The 14,415-nt window shown below is 39.0% G+C and overlaps 2 long non-coding RNA genes across 3 annotated transcripts in view; one reads left to right on the top strand and one right to left on the bottom strand.

The window, feature by feature from the left end:
• The window catches only part of LOC143374872 (uncharacterized), a 617,708-nt gene that overhangs the window by 36,916 nt on the left and 566,377 nt on the right, over positions 1 to 14,415 (top strand). The gene's annotated exons all lie outside the window — the stretch shown is intronic.
• On the bottom strand, positions 5,007 to 6,336 carry LOC143371094 (uncharacterized). Its single transcript, XR_013085971.1, has 3 exons — positions 6,182 to 6,336; positions 5,951 to 6,092; positions 5,007 to 5,848 (listed from the first exon to the last, which is right to left on the bottom strand). It is a non-coding gene; the product is annotated as an uncharacterized LOC143371094 (long non-coding RNA).

Here is a 14,415-nt window from a genome sequence, read left to right as displayed (position 1 = left end):
ATGTCGCACTGCTCTGTGCTGATGCCAGAAAACGAGTTGGATTAGTTGTTTCTGATAGAGACGAAGATAGCTCTATAAGAATCAACCAATCCAAGTCATTTTCTGGTACTAGACAGAGTCAGTCACTGATATATATATATACTATGGATTGAAGATGATTGAACCGATTTGAAGGATTTTTGACATGATGCGCCACCATCGTTCGACCGATGTACTATACTTTCCTTCGCCCCGCGATCACCCGCGGTGCTCGAAACTTTGCCACGCCAATTGCCGCTGACGCGAGTATATAAAAAGTATTTATTGGCAAAAGTAGCTAAATTGTGCAGTGTACAGTGGTTTTGCGAGTAAATTTTCCAAATGGGCAAATGCAATGAAACATGGTTTATATAGAATTATTAAAGAATTAACAAAAATTAAGATTTCTTATTTCATAGATTTCTTTCCTCCAATCTCTTACCAATGATGATGCGAGTGTGACCTAATATTCATGAATTTTGGGTAAATACAACTGACTTGGACTTAGCTGAATTCCCAAGGTAACGTCTCTAAAAGTGAGATATATTTATATGTATTGTAAGATTAATAAATTTATTTTAGTATTATTATAAATTCAATTTCATTTAATGAAAAATGCATACCTACATCTTCTTTATTCATAACAATAAGGCAAACGACAAAACTGTTTACAAATATTTTAAATTCACGTTTTGCGAACTTCATTAATCATTACTTCAGTTGGTTTTATATTACATTTATATATTTATTTCACTATTTTCATGAACTTCATTTGCTCTGATTAACTTTTTTGAATTTTAACCATCATACAAGCAATTCGTATTATATGGTTATACTACATTATGTACATAATATAATAATACCTACATTATATTACACTATTCGTTTAGTTTGTTATAAGCCACATTTTTCAAACTTCGCGCTATTTCCTTTAATACATCGGTCGAACGGTGGTGGCGCTAGCATCTAAAATCACTGTGGGGTTTCGTGTTTGTGTTGTGGTATGCCTGTTTGCGCGCGACTTTATAATTTATCGAATGAATGAAGAATGAATGAAGTGAGTTATTAATGTTTATAATTAATTGTTCTTCTGTTTATTAGTTGCTAAGGTTTTTGTTACATTTTCTGTATAAATTCATTAAATATTCTGTTCCCCGACCTAACGGACGTTTTTCCTAAATTCCTCGATTAGTCATGTAGTCTATCTAATCGGATATCCCCCACATCACCTTCAATTCGCTTCAACCGCTATACGACCGGCTTATGGGAATTCCGTATCCATAGTATATTGTTGCGTGGCCGTTTGGGTCCTCTGGATCCTTGGTAGGGAATTCGGCGAGGGTCGACGCCCGTGGAGTGCTTAGGCACTCTGCTCCTTGGACGCAGATTTTTGAATGGTAAATATGATGAAAATACTAATAAGAATGGAATTAAACTACTTGAACTTAGTAAATTTGTAACTGTAATGGAAGAAAATAAACGATTTTAAACACAATTTCAATCTGAACAGAATTTTTATTTATACGACTACTCGTGATGGCTTTCAGGCTCAAGTCACGCTTTCTAAAAATTCATCGCTTTTCCACCTTTTGTTAATTACAAAATGTCTTAGATTCTAAGAGCCAATCGCAAATTTACAGATTTATTAGCTAAATTCCTGTTCGTCGATCCGATTCCTTTCGGTTATCGATGTTTGCAAAAACGAGCGTTTAACCACATTGCGCTGTACTTACACACCTAGGTGAAGGGAAAAAGGTGAGATTCATTTATTCAAACACCCGTTTCCAAGTGGGTATCGATTAGTTTATAATCTTAAAGTCCCCTCATTAAAAGAATCTCTAACTATTTTCAAACACCTCAGGCTTGCGCGAACTTCACCTTGTCTCCCTTTCCTATTACAGTCGTGTGATCCGATTCGAACTTAGCGCTTCTGAAGCTTATAATACACGCCGCTAGACGGGAGTCGCAACACACCAATGCGCGCATAGACTGAAACGGAACGGTTTTCTCTTGTTGCGGTTTCCGCTGGTTAAATATATGTGATTGCGTGAAGTTAGCTATATGACATAGAGATATCGAAACTAGATGTAGAGCGAAATTCAAAATCCTTTGTAGCGGAAAGATTTATTGTAGGCATGCGGGTTTGAAACGAACAACACATCTGGAAGGTTTTAAGCGAGATTGGAACGGGAACGAGGAAGAGTTTATTGCCAGGACTCGTAAACACGTAGAGCGCGTTGTGCTTCTCAAGGGTTTTTCCATACCAGTTTTTCGAACGTGCTCATACAATATTAATAGGATACCTGAACTCGGAAGGCATACGAGAATCTGCGATAGCATTCAGTAATTTTCAAGACTACAGTTAGGCCAAGCGAGGATAATAAATGGCTTAACTTTTCCTTCCACATCTGCGTGCCAGGTTTCGACGAGCGAGCAGCTGCTCGTCTCGTAAAACGACTCAAAATTCTGTCCTCGCTTTCAATAATTGCCGATGTCCTGTTAGGGTAAAAACTCAGCTCGGGAAAGTCATAAAATCATAAACTTTGCGCCGGCGACGTCGTCTTGACCCTAAGGGTTGCGCTTACCTACCTGCTAGATATGTATGTACTGTAAATAGACTACGTAAACGGAAAGCGTACCTCGACCACCAGCCGAGAGTGGAGGGAAGCGCGAAGGAAGGGCCAAGGGCGGAGAGATGGCTGAAGGACAACCCCCTGACGAAGTTTGAGGGACAACACCACCTTGATTGGACGAAAGGATCCAGGGAAGGAGACAGAGGAACACACCGAAATTGGAGGAGTAGGGCGCTCGGAGGTTACAAGCGAGGAGTGATTTTGTAAAAACATCAGATCGAACTTGTTAGTAAAACAGCCAACATCGAGCTATCTATTAAAATCCAATGTTCCAGAAAGCGTTTTATTTCATTTCTCTCGACCATTGAAATTCCCGCGCAACTTGCGAGCTGAGTGCTTCAGCGCTCCACGGGCACGGACCAGCCGCCTTTATAGAAATCTCCAGCAGACCGCGCAACACTCTGCAGTCTATGCGCAGTATGCGTGATTCGGAACACAGCCTTGGTTGCTTAGTGATTTCCCCAGATTATTTCTGTCCTTGTCGAGTGACGCCTCTTATTATATCTCCTCTTTGCCAAGGGCGCTAACTACCACTGCGAGAGGGGCTGGAGAGGGGACCCGTTGCGGGACGGGGACGAGGTATAAGGGGTGCCACATTTTCATTGGCCGCTGTCCGGCGCAAGCGCAGTGCTACCACATGTACCGTTGGCATAGCGTCCACAGCGTCTTGAGTTCTGATCCATAGTGTTAAGCGTTTTAATAACTAAATAGTTGATTAGAATTAAAAACTTAAATGATCACAATTACATTGCAGACATTCGAGAAATTGCAGCAATCTCAATGAGTGTTGTTGAATACATAGCTGGATACGTTGTATTACAGTTAAAGAAACAGTTACTGTGCGAAGTTTGTACAAACGAACTAACTGTCAGTAATATTGGAAGAAATAATTTAATTAATGTGAGAAACCGTGGAAAGTTAATACCCAGATAGCACACAGACGTGTTAAAGACGTCTATAGACGTTTTTGAACGTCGTTTCTCTGGATTAGGTCTGATGCAGCTCTTAGAAAGACGTTGTTACGTCGTCTCGAAGACTTCTTCTAATAGTCTGGGTTAGGTCAAATGAAGCTCTTAAAAAACGTTATGAAGACGTCTGTAAAATTATATTAAAGTGGTTTTGAAAATAAAATGAAACTTAATAAAAATTCATTTCATTTATTTAATTAGTATTAATTTGGTTTTTATTATCATTACATCGTACGCGTTATAAACTATATTGTTCACTGCGTTATTGTGTTTGCTTACAATTGAGGGCTCGGATGCTATAAGGGGATTAGCGCTCGAAAATAGGAAAAATTATTGTCCAAACGTTAAGATATATTGGAAAATTAAATGTTGTTAAACTGTATTTTAAAAAATATAATGTTGTAAAGCTCGCCACGACACACATTTTTTCTATTTACAGTTTTTTTTAGCCAATCATTGGTATTCGAGATAAAAATTATAAACAAAAAAAATTTCTTCGACCAAAATCATTATTTCTTTAAACATAAATTGCGATAACTTGAGTAAATATTAACGGATCGTTATGAGACTTGAAACATAAAACTCAGAAAACTCTAGCGAAGCCGTGAAATGTATGCACAAATCTGTTATGTTAAAAAATGTAATAATATTTAATTAAAAAGTAATACTGGACATAACCCATGTTTTTCAACGTTCGCCGTTAAAAAGTATCGAGGGAATTTTGGGGTACATATAACTTGCAGCGACAAAGTATTTTCTTAATATACAAGGAACTTTTTCACCAATTTTCACACTGATTAATAAATAATTATAGAAGATATGACGATATATATAAATCCCGCGCGGCACCAACAGTCAGCAGCTGCGTACAATCGCGTCACACTGCAAAGACATGACGTTCTCACTATTATATGATTATATATTACAAAAAAATATTGCGATATTATTTTCGAAATATTTAGTAACATTTTTATTATAGTATTTACACGCAATATTTACAGTATTTACACTGTTTTGTTTACAATATTCTGTTCTTTTATAAATTTTTCTTTTTCTCCTTTTTCCTATATTTCCTTTATGCTTATCTTTTCTTCTTTATTTATTTTTTTTTATCGCAATATTTTTTTGTAATATATAATCATATAACAGTGAGAACGTCATGTCTTTGCAGTGTGACGCGATTGTACGCAGCTGCTGACTGATGGTGCCGCGCGGGATTTATATATATCGTTATATCTTCTATAATTATTTATTAATCAGTGTGAAAATTGGTGAAAAACTTCCTTGTATATTAAGAAAAAACTTTGTCGCTGCAAGTTATATGTACCTCAGAATTCCCTCGATACTTTTTAACGGCGAACGTTGAAAGACATGGGTTATGTCCAGTGTTACTTTTAAATTAAATATTATTACATTTTTTAACATAAGGGTTTTGTGCATACATTTCACGGTTTCGCTAGAGTTTTCTGAGTTTTATGTTTCAAGTGTCATAACGATCCGATAATATTTACTCAAGTTATCGCAATTTATGTTTAAAGAAATAACGATTATGGACGATGAAAATTTTTTACTTTATAATTTTTAGCTAGAATAGTAATGATTGGATAAACAAACTGTAAATAGAAAAAATGTGTGTCGTGGCGAGCTTTACAACATTATATTTTTTAAAATACATTTTAACAACATTTAATTTTCCAATATTACTTAACGCTTGGACAATAATTTTTCCCATTTTCGAGCGCTAGTCCCCTTATTGCATCCGAGCCATCAATTATTGAAGAGTTATATTTATATACAATGTTAAATTATGTTAATGATATAAAGACGCATTGTACATTATTCATATTATATATTTTTATAATTACAATACGGATGTGTATGCACGAAATGTATGCAGGATATATGCACTTGCAGTAGATAAATGTAGAATAATGCAGAGCACGGTGTAGTTGTAGTCTATTGCACCGTGATGCAGAGTATGCAAAATACACAGGGTACGCAAAATATTTTGGGTATAGAGAATATATGTAGTATAAATAAGAAAGTTGTCATTTTGCATTAGTAGTTGACGCAACGCACGTTGTTTGTATCGCCTTGAAGTGCCTGCGGTCTTCAATGGTTCTCTTGTTAAATCGAGTCTCCTTTTTTTTTTGTACCCACTAAACCCCCACGGCCACCGTGGCGTCACGCGTTTCGCCCGGGCCGGGCTGTTGACGACGTTTTTAATATCTGAAATCAAAATAGTATATACATACTACATAGGTATATTCATGCGATTACGGTGATCGCACAGGAGCAATCTCGATTGGTCGTGCGAATGACGTATCTTACAAGTAACATCTGCCTCATCATCAGTGCCATCAATATTTTTTAAACGTTGTTAACTTCCTGTCGGTAGCTCTTTTGAGCCAGACCTGTATGGCTGCTTCGGCTTCTTTATGAGAATTGCCAATTTTTGTCTTCTCTGCAGCACCTTAAATGACAAGAATTTCGATAAAACGTTATTACATTGAATTCTACAGTGATCAATATCAGCAACAGTAAAACGAGGGTGATAATTACAGATTATAAGCCTGGCCAGATTTAAAGTGTAAAATTTCTTTTTTCCTTTCCTCCCAAACCAACTAAATTGCGACGAAATTTCATTGGTTATTAGCGCCGATAGTGTCCGCTTAACAAAATCATACATTCCGGAGCCGCCAAATTTGGCTAATTCGTTAACCTGCAATATAAAAATTATTTAACATTGACAAATCCTTACTAATATAAAAAAGTGAAACGTTGTCTGTTTATTTGTCCTTTTTTCACGCTTAAATGGCTGAACGGATTTCATTGAAATTTGGAATATACATTACATGCGCCCTAGATTAGATTACCCTGATAGCCATCTGCCTGCAGTCTGCCGGCAGATTGACAGCAGGGTCTGCCGGGAGAGCGCAGGATCTGCCGGCAGCTGCGATGCAGCCTACGTCCGCATTCAGCTACGGTTCTGCCGGCAGGGTCTGCTTGTCAGGGTCTGCCGGCAGATCGACGGCAGATCGACGGCAGGTCCTGCCGGCAGATCGACGGCAGATTGACGGCAGGTCCTGCTGCTCGCCTGACACATCCAACAGCGCCATCTGAAGGCCACAATTGCCAAAGAATTTCCTACGCGTGACGTCACATGGACTTATTTAAAAAAGTATTTATTCTTTCTTTAATAATATACAGGATCAGTGATTACAATTGTTACAAAATAATATAAGCGCATATAAATCCAAAGAGGGACTTTCAACATTTACATTTACAAATCCACGTCCCGTAACCACTGGTACCTAGTAGGGGCGATATCAGGAAATTTCATTCAGTATTTTCGACTTCTTTTTTGTGTAGAATCACCATGTTCCGCGTTGTGTTAGCGCTGAAAACAAATACAATATTAGCATAAAATTAAACGTAACGTATGAATAAACAGAATACATGCGATACTTACTTCAGCTCCATCTCCACACAGTACACAGTCTAGGCGATCATGCATGCTCCTGCGAACATTAAAATTTATAAGAAAATATGTCTTAAATTATTATCTACTAAACAAGACTCTGAACATTCGCACTTTGCGCATAACCCTACTTTTCTGTCTTCTGGATAATGCGAATCTCGATGTCCGCGACGTAGATAATTAGAAATTATTCAATTCCATAATTACGTTTGCCTTCTGGAAACGACGAGATGCTTTGTCTGGATGTTGATGGATGAGATTACTTAGAATATTCTTTGAGCGTACGTCTTCAAGCACAACGGGCAACGGGTGCCACTTCCAGTTTTCGAGGTCTGAGGTGGCAGTCACTGGCGGTGGCAGTCAGTGCCGGCAAAATCGAAGAATATTCCAAGTAATTTCATCCATCAACATCCAGACAAAGCATCTCGTCGTATCCAGAAGGCAAACGTAATTATGGAATTGAATAATTTCTAATTATTTACGTCGCGGACATCGAGATTCGCATTATCTAGAAGACAGAAAAGTAGGGTTATGCGCGAAGTGCGAATGTTCAGAGTCTTGTTTAGTAGATAATAATTTAAGACATATTTTCTTATAAATTTTAATGTTCGCAGGAGCATGTATGATCGCCTAGACTGTGTACTGTGTGGAGATGGAGCTGAAGTAAGTATCGCATGTATTCTGTTTATTCATACGTTACGTTTAATTTTATGCTAATATTGTATTTGTTTTCAGCGCTAACACAACGCGGAACATGATGATTCTACACAAAAAAGGAAGTCGAAAATACTGAATGAAATTTCCTGATATCGCTCCTACTAGGTACCAGTGGTTACGGGACGTGGATTTGTACATGTAAATGTTGAAAGTCCCTCTTTGGATTTATATGCGCTTATATTATTTTGTAACAATTGTAATCACTGATCCTGTATATTATTAAAGAAAGAATAAATACTTTTTGAAATAAGTCCATGTGACGTCACGCGTAGGAAATTCTTTGGCAATTGTGGCCTTCAGATGGCGCTGTTGGATGTGTCAGGCGAGCAGCAGGACCTGCCGTCGATCTGCCGGCAGACCCTGACAAGCAGACCCTGCCGGCAGAACCGTAGCTGGATGCGGACGTAGGCTGCGCCGCAGCTGCCGGCAGATCCTGCCGCCCGATCTGGTTATCAGGGTTATAGGCTACTTAATTTTTTTTTGCTTAGGCTTTTTTATTTTTCAAACATCATAAATAATTCCCGGGTGAAACCAGGTAACGGGTCAGCTAGTTAAGTATAATTTCGTTTCGGAGATATACCAAAAACGAATTTTGAAAAAGTTTGAAACTACATATTTTCTACATACAGGATATATGTATGTAATTAAAAAGATGGTATTTTACATTTCTCCATTGTGAAAATCACCTTCATTATTTAAAATCTCCGCGAATTGCTCAGTATCCTCCAAACTGTTCAGAGGAAATTTCAGTGTATATCTAGTTTTGGTCTCTGCCCTAAATGTTTCCATTTGCTCCCTAACACGTTTTATTTCCTCAAGCGAGTCCACCAAAACGGTTGGAAGCAAATGATTTTGATCGATGAGAGTCTCCATGTTTTTGATCTGTAACGCGCACCCGCTGCACGTAGGGCGTGCGTCTACATCTTCTGTAAATTATCAATAACATTTCATATTTGTTCAGTGTAATTATTCGTGTTAAAGAATATTTCCGCGCGTGCCTTTTCTGTAACGCCATTGTTCTTGTCGGTATTCAATTTAGATCCATGTACTACGTTAAGGGGGTAGACACGTCACGTGACCTGGCCAATTTGGCAGGTCGGTATTACAGCAGGTTTTTTCTACACAAAAATGGTAATACCGATAGATCGGCGGCTGCCTGGTGAACGCGAGAGGGAGCTGTTTGCTATTTCCATATTCTATTCTGAATGTGGAAATAAATTCTCAGCTGTTGCGTTGTACTTGTAAATATTTAAACGGAAGATCTGCTGGTAGAGCAAACGTAGAAAATTCATTGCAACATTTTAATTACTTGAAATGCGCTTATGCTATAATGTGTTACTTTGGCAGTAGGGAGTTATGAGAGAAAATAAAAATAGATGAGGAGATGTCCCCAGAAAATGAAGTTTGTTATGTTATGTTAGACATTTTATTATTAGCAAAACACTGAAGCAAAACATGAAAGTTATTATAAGATAATTAAACGTCCCATGCAGAAAGCAGTTATTGAACAAACATTATATATAAAATTGTGTTAGTGCAATAGTGACTTTAGATTGCAATTGCTTATTCGATAGCTTTTCATGTGAATGCACTCGCCGGTGCTATTGCGATGTTGTCATCGATTATACAGAAACAGAATTTGTTTATTTTTCATCGCATCAATATGAAAGTGACACCAATGGATTCCTGGCAATCTCCCGAATTGACAGAAAATTATTTAAATTGGACTCTTTTTAACGGAACAGGCTTTCAATTCTGCAAACAAATTATTCACATAATTTCCTTAATTATGGTCCGAATTATATAATTTTTGTGGCCAATTTGATCGAGAAAACATAAGGAATCGCAAAACTTCGCAAAACTCAGATTCGTCACTGCTTAGTGCGCAACATTGTATGGCCCCGCTGGTTTCGAGCGTCGAAGCCGACGAAATTCAGCGAGACACATGATTGCTGGCGAGCATCGCGTTTGACGCCTTCAGCTAGAGAATCACCTTGTACAAATGCTAAGTAACGATAGTGTGAAGTGGCGCGCGTTTCAGTTGCACATTGACAATACCGTAGATTCTAGAGCTTAGAATATTAGGTCCGTGTTACGATGTTCTCTACCAGAGTACTGCATTAATGAATTAAAAAATAAATGAATTCGTCAATTAGTTAAAATTAATGAACTGTGCATGATTTTAATGACGCCTAATTTAATAGCAGTTACAAACTGAATTACTATTTGTAATTAAAAGAATACTTTTTGACTTGAAAATATTTTTTTGACGTGAATATAAAGTTTGTCAGCAAAGTCTTTCTCGATTTGAGTTCTGTAGAAGGCTGATTTTCCTTCGCCATGGAAAGTCCCCTCTTGTCCTTCTCGCTGGCAATCATGCGACTCGCTGAGTTTCGTGGGCTTCGGCGCTCGAAACCGGTGGGGCCATACAATGTTGCGCACTAATTGTAAGCAGTGACGAATCTGCAGTTATGCATTTCTAACCAGATCTTTGAAAAAGTGATGTCAATCGATTCCTCATATTTTCTCGATCAAATTGGCCTAAAAAATGATATAATTCGGACCATAATTAAGGAAATTACGTGAAAAATTTATTTGTAGAAGTGAAAGCCCGTTTCGTTAAAAATAGTCCGATTTAAATTATTTACTATCAATATAACCGGGAGAATGCCAGGAATCCAGTGGTGTCACTTTCATATTGATACGATGAAAAATAAATAAATTCTATTTCTGTATAATAGATGACACATCGCCAAGCAACGGCGATCTCGCGCGGCTCGGACCATAAAGGTTCTCCTCGGTTATTCGAGCTTCTAAAGTCGTATTCAGATATACATATTGGCCGATGAGTTTTGTGAGGAGTATTCTCCCACCGCTGGCCTGCCTCGGTGCTCATTTTCTCAACGTTTTCTGACTCGCTCTCGCCTTCGCAGAACAAGAGTGGGCCAGAAGTGGTGGGGATTGCGTCAAGCTCCTGACGTGTAGGCCAACCGAGTTCTGACAAGGGAAGATCCCGAATCCGAAAATTAAAAAAATTCTGAAACTTTGTGAATATATAGGGGATTTCCTCCTGATTACAACGCAATTTTTGTTTGCTGCCCAAATTCACTCGAAGGAGGTGAAATTAACCCCTGAAAATTCGGCTATTTTCCGATTTGGTGTTATAACTCGCGAACTGTAAGAGATAGAAAAAAAGTTTCAAGACAAAAGTTACTTCTTTTAATTAGATCTATCATTTGGTGAAAAAATTATTTTACAGTTCACGAGTTATAACACAAAATCGGAAAATAATCGGATTTTAAGCGGTCAATTACACCCCCTTAGAGTGAATTTGGGCACCAAACAAAATTTGCGCTGTAATCAGGAGGAAATTCCCTCCATATTCGCAAAGTTTAAAAATTTTTCGAATTTCCGGGTTCCGGATGTTCCCTTGTGAGCGTAGAAATACATACATCAGAATAGGTGTGCGTTAGCTCCGAAAAAATTCAAAAGTTTTATGGTCAGAACATTGATTCTTTCTCGATAGCTTCATCTCCTATTGGTCTACGCGTAGCTTCGTAACGCACACAACTATTACGCTAAGAATAAATAACAGCCAAACGGCTACGTTCAGACGGAGCGGAGCAGCGTTCCCGTTACCCCACCATACCCTTCGGGGGTTCAGCAACTCCAACTGACAAATCCACGATCGTCAGATGGTGGTGGCTGATTTCTCCTCGATTGCTGTTGGCGAAAACGAATCGACCTGCAATATCTGAATACGACCTTGGGATAAAGATATAATGAAAGATGAAAAATTATTCGAAGCCCAAGATGAAAGGCCATCAAATAAACAATGGAAACTAATAAATACCCGAACCTATATAGACCCTGTTAGCCAGATCTGGGCAGCAGAATCTGACGTCAGAACTGCAGCAGTCTGTGTCCGCATTTGGCTGCGTTCTGATGTGCAGAGCCTGAGGTGCAGTGCCTGATGTCAGATGGACAGCAGATCGACAGCAGATTTCGCCGTCTGCTAGGCACAGCAACAGCGCCATCTGAGATCCAGAATTACCAAGCAATTGCCTACAGATGGCGCTGTTGCTGTGCCTAGCAGACGGCGAAATCTGCTGTCGATCTGCTGTCCATCTGACATCAGGCACTGCACCTCAGGCTCTGCACATCAGAACGCAGCCAAATGCGGACACAGACTGCTGCAGTTCTGATGTCAGATTCTGCTGCCCAGATCTGGCTATCAGGGGAATTTTAGATTTAGGGTACACACCTCTCCCCCAAACCTCGTGTCGATCGGCCACTGGGGCCATTCGGAAGTGTATCCTTTTATTTAAATAATGCCCATCTCTGCATAGGACCGTAAAGAATTACAAAAAAAATCAAGGAGTCACCTGTTGACCGGTTTGAGACTTTTCCTTGTTATATGTTTTATTCAATAGTCGGAAGAATAATAATAAGAGCAATAATTGCAAATAATTGCTGTAACTTCCACATTCTGAAAATATGATATCAGTAAATCAATATTTCCAGTATTAGTAAAAAAGTTCCAATCTCTCTTCTTTTATTTTAAATAATGTAGCCATATAATTATAACATAAATGCGACAGCGATTTCAAGTGATGTATGTGTCACGGTAAAAGCGTTAATTTAGTAAATGTATACAGTTCCCAGCAGTTCCTACGTCAATGTATGCCTAAAATGCATATAACCTAACCTCTAATCGTACGAAAATGCATACATTGACTGCATCACGCTTTTACTGTGGTACATTTATCCACCTAACGCTTCAGTTTTGCTATGATTCCACGTTGGTAGTCCTCCCGACTAGGCGCCATCTCGTATTCACTATCTGAACTAAATTTGTCACGTGACGTGCTCTGTATTATCGCCAATATGGCGGAACTCGTATTTGGGAATGCAATCACGGGCTTACGTTGTTTGTCGTTATATGAGCAAATTTTGAGCTGGGTGAGGTCTCATTCGAAAGAGGAAGGTTCAGTGCAGCCCGCTCTGCTCATCGTTTGAGTCACAAAACTCTTTTAGTGACGTACAAATACTTGGAATCTGTGAGTGAATTTTGTCCATTTTTTTTTTCTTTGGACACTCATATTATTACATATCAACACAATTTCTTTGAACCATGAACAGAGCGGGCTGCATTTAACCTTCATCTTTCGAATGAGACCTCGTCCAGCCCAAAATTTGTTCATATAAGGACAAACAACGTCAGCGCGCAAACCTATGTTTCGGGCCAAATTATGTCGGTATACAGAGCGCTGCATTACCCGTGCCTACCCCCTTAAGTAAAGTTCTAGTGTTTCTTCCGAATATCTCGAAAACTAAAGCCGACCGCCAAAAAGTTTAAAGGGAAATATTGTTGAGAATGATAATCTTGACAACATATGCCAAGGTCATTGAAATCGGTGAAGAGTTAGCTTTTCGACAAGTTTACCGAAACAATAGATGAGCGACGGTCCCGTGCTGACGCTCTGCTTACAGTTTATCTGTAAACAGTAACGCAGCAACATTTTCTTACTGCGACACCACACGTGCACCCGTTGGATACGCATACTGCAGGTTGCCGCGCAGCTTTTAACAAACAGAAGACAATCGCCGACAGCGCGGTGCTGCACACACTGTCGTAAGCGTGCACGTATACGGAGAGTACGATTGTATAATATCGAAAGTTTTCCTGCGAATATTTCGTAAACTAAGGCCGACCGCCAATTTTGTCAAAAGAAAAAGTTGCTCAAAAGGTCGAGTTTTGCAAGATACAGTATTTCCTCGTTAGCGACTCGATTTTGTGTACACGATACCGACTCTTCGCTATCCCCACCATTTTTGTCTCACTCTTGCCCGGCGAAAGCTGGAGCGAGATGGAACGAGAGCGAGCGAGAGGCACTGAAAGCGAGCGAGGACGGTACGAGACCGACGACGCGTTGATGTTTTGTCTCGCTCCGTCTTTCGGACGCCTGACATTCTGTCCTTTGCGCTTGCGACCATCGCGCACGCTCGCCGCGCACGCAGTGTTCCATCTCGCTCCCCCCTCCGGCCAGAAAGAAGCGAGAAACGAACACTCGGAAGTAGGGTTCTGTTCACGATATCGACTCAACGCCGGTCCCGACCAGCGAGTCGCTAACGAGACAATACTGTATGTGAAGCTCATCGAAATCAGTGACGGCCCAGTTCATTGGCAAGTTTACCCATATTTTTTGTAAATTAACATATATTAGTTAGTCTACACAATAGGAATTAGATTTTCAATAATTTTTTTAATTCGACTTTTCTTAAAACATCAATTTGATATATTAGGGTGGTGAGGAAATTTTCCACAATTATAATACTATCCTGTAACACAATTTTATAATTAACTGCATAATTGTTCCTTTCAATAGGTAATTATGCTAATCGCTTTTCCACGAGTTCACTTAACCTGTTTGGCTTCGTACCAATAATTTTGTATATTTCAGGTTTCTATTAAGTTATACATACCTTTATCAATTTTTAAATCCTTCAATTGGGTTCAAAGATGGCTTTATCTTGTTTCACACCTATATTTTCTTGATATCTCTGTAAATATTTCAAATATAATGCATCACAACAC

The sequence above is a fragment of the Andrena cerasifolii genome, chromosome 1, assembly GCF_050908995.1.
Source record: "Andrena cerasifolii isolate SP2316 chromosome 1, iyAndCera1_principal, whole genome shotgun sequence".
NCBI classification, from domain to species: domain Eukaryota; kingdom Metazoa; phylum Arthropoda; class Insecta; order Hymenoptera; family Andrenidae; genus Andrena; species Andrena cerasifolii.
Note: the sequence above shows the minus strand (reverse complement) of the source record. Positions and strands in the feature narration are given on the sequence as shown.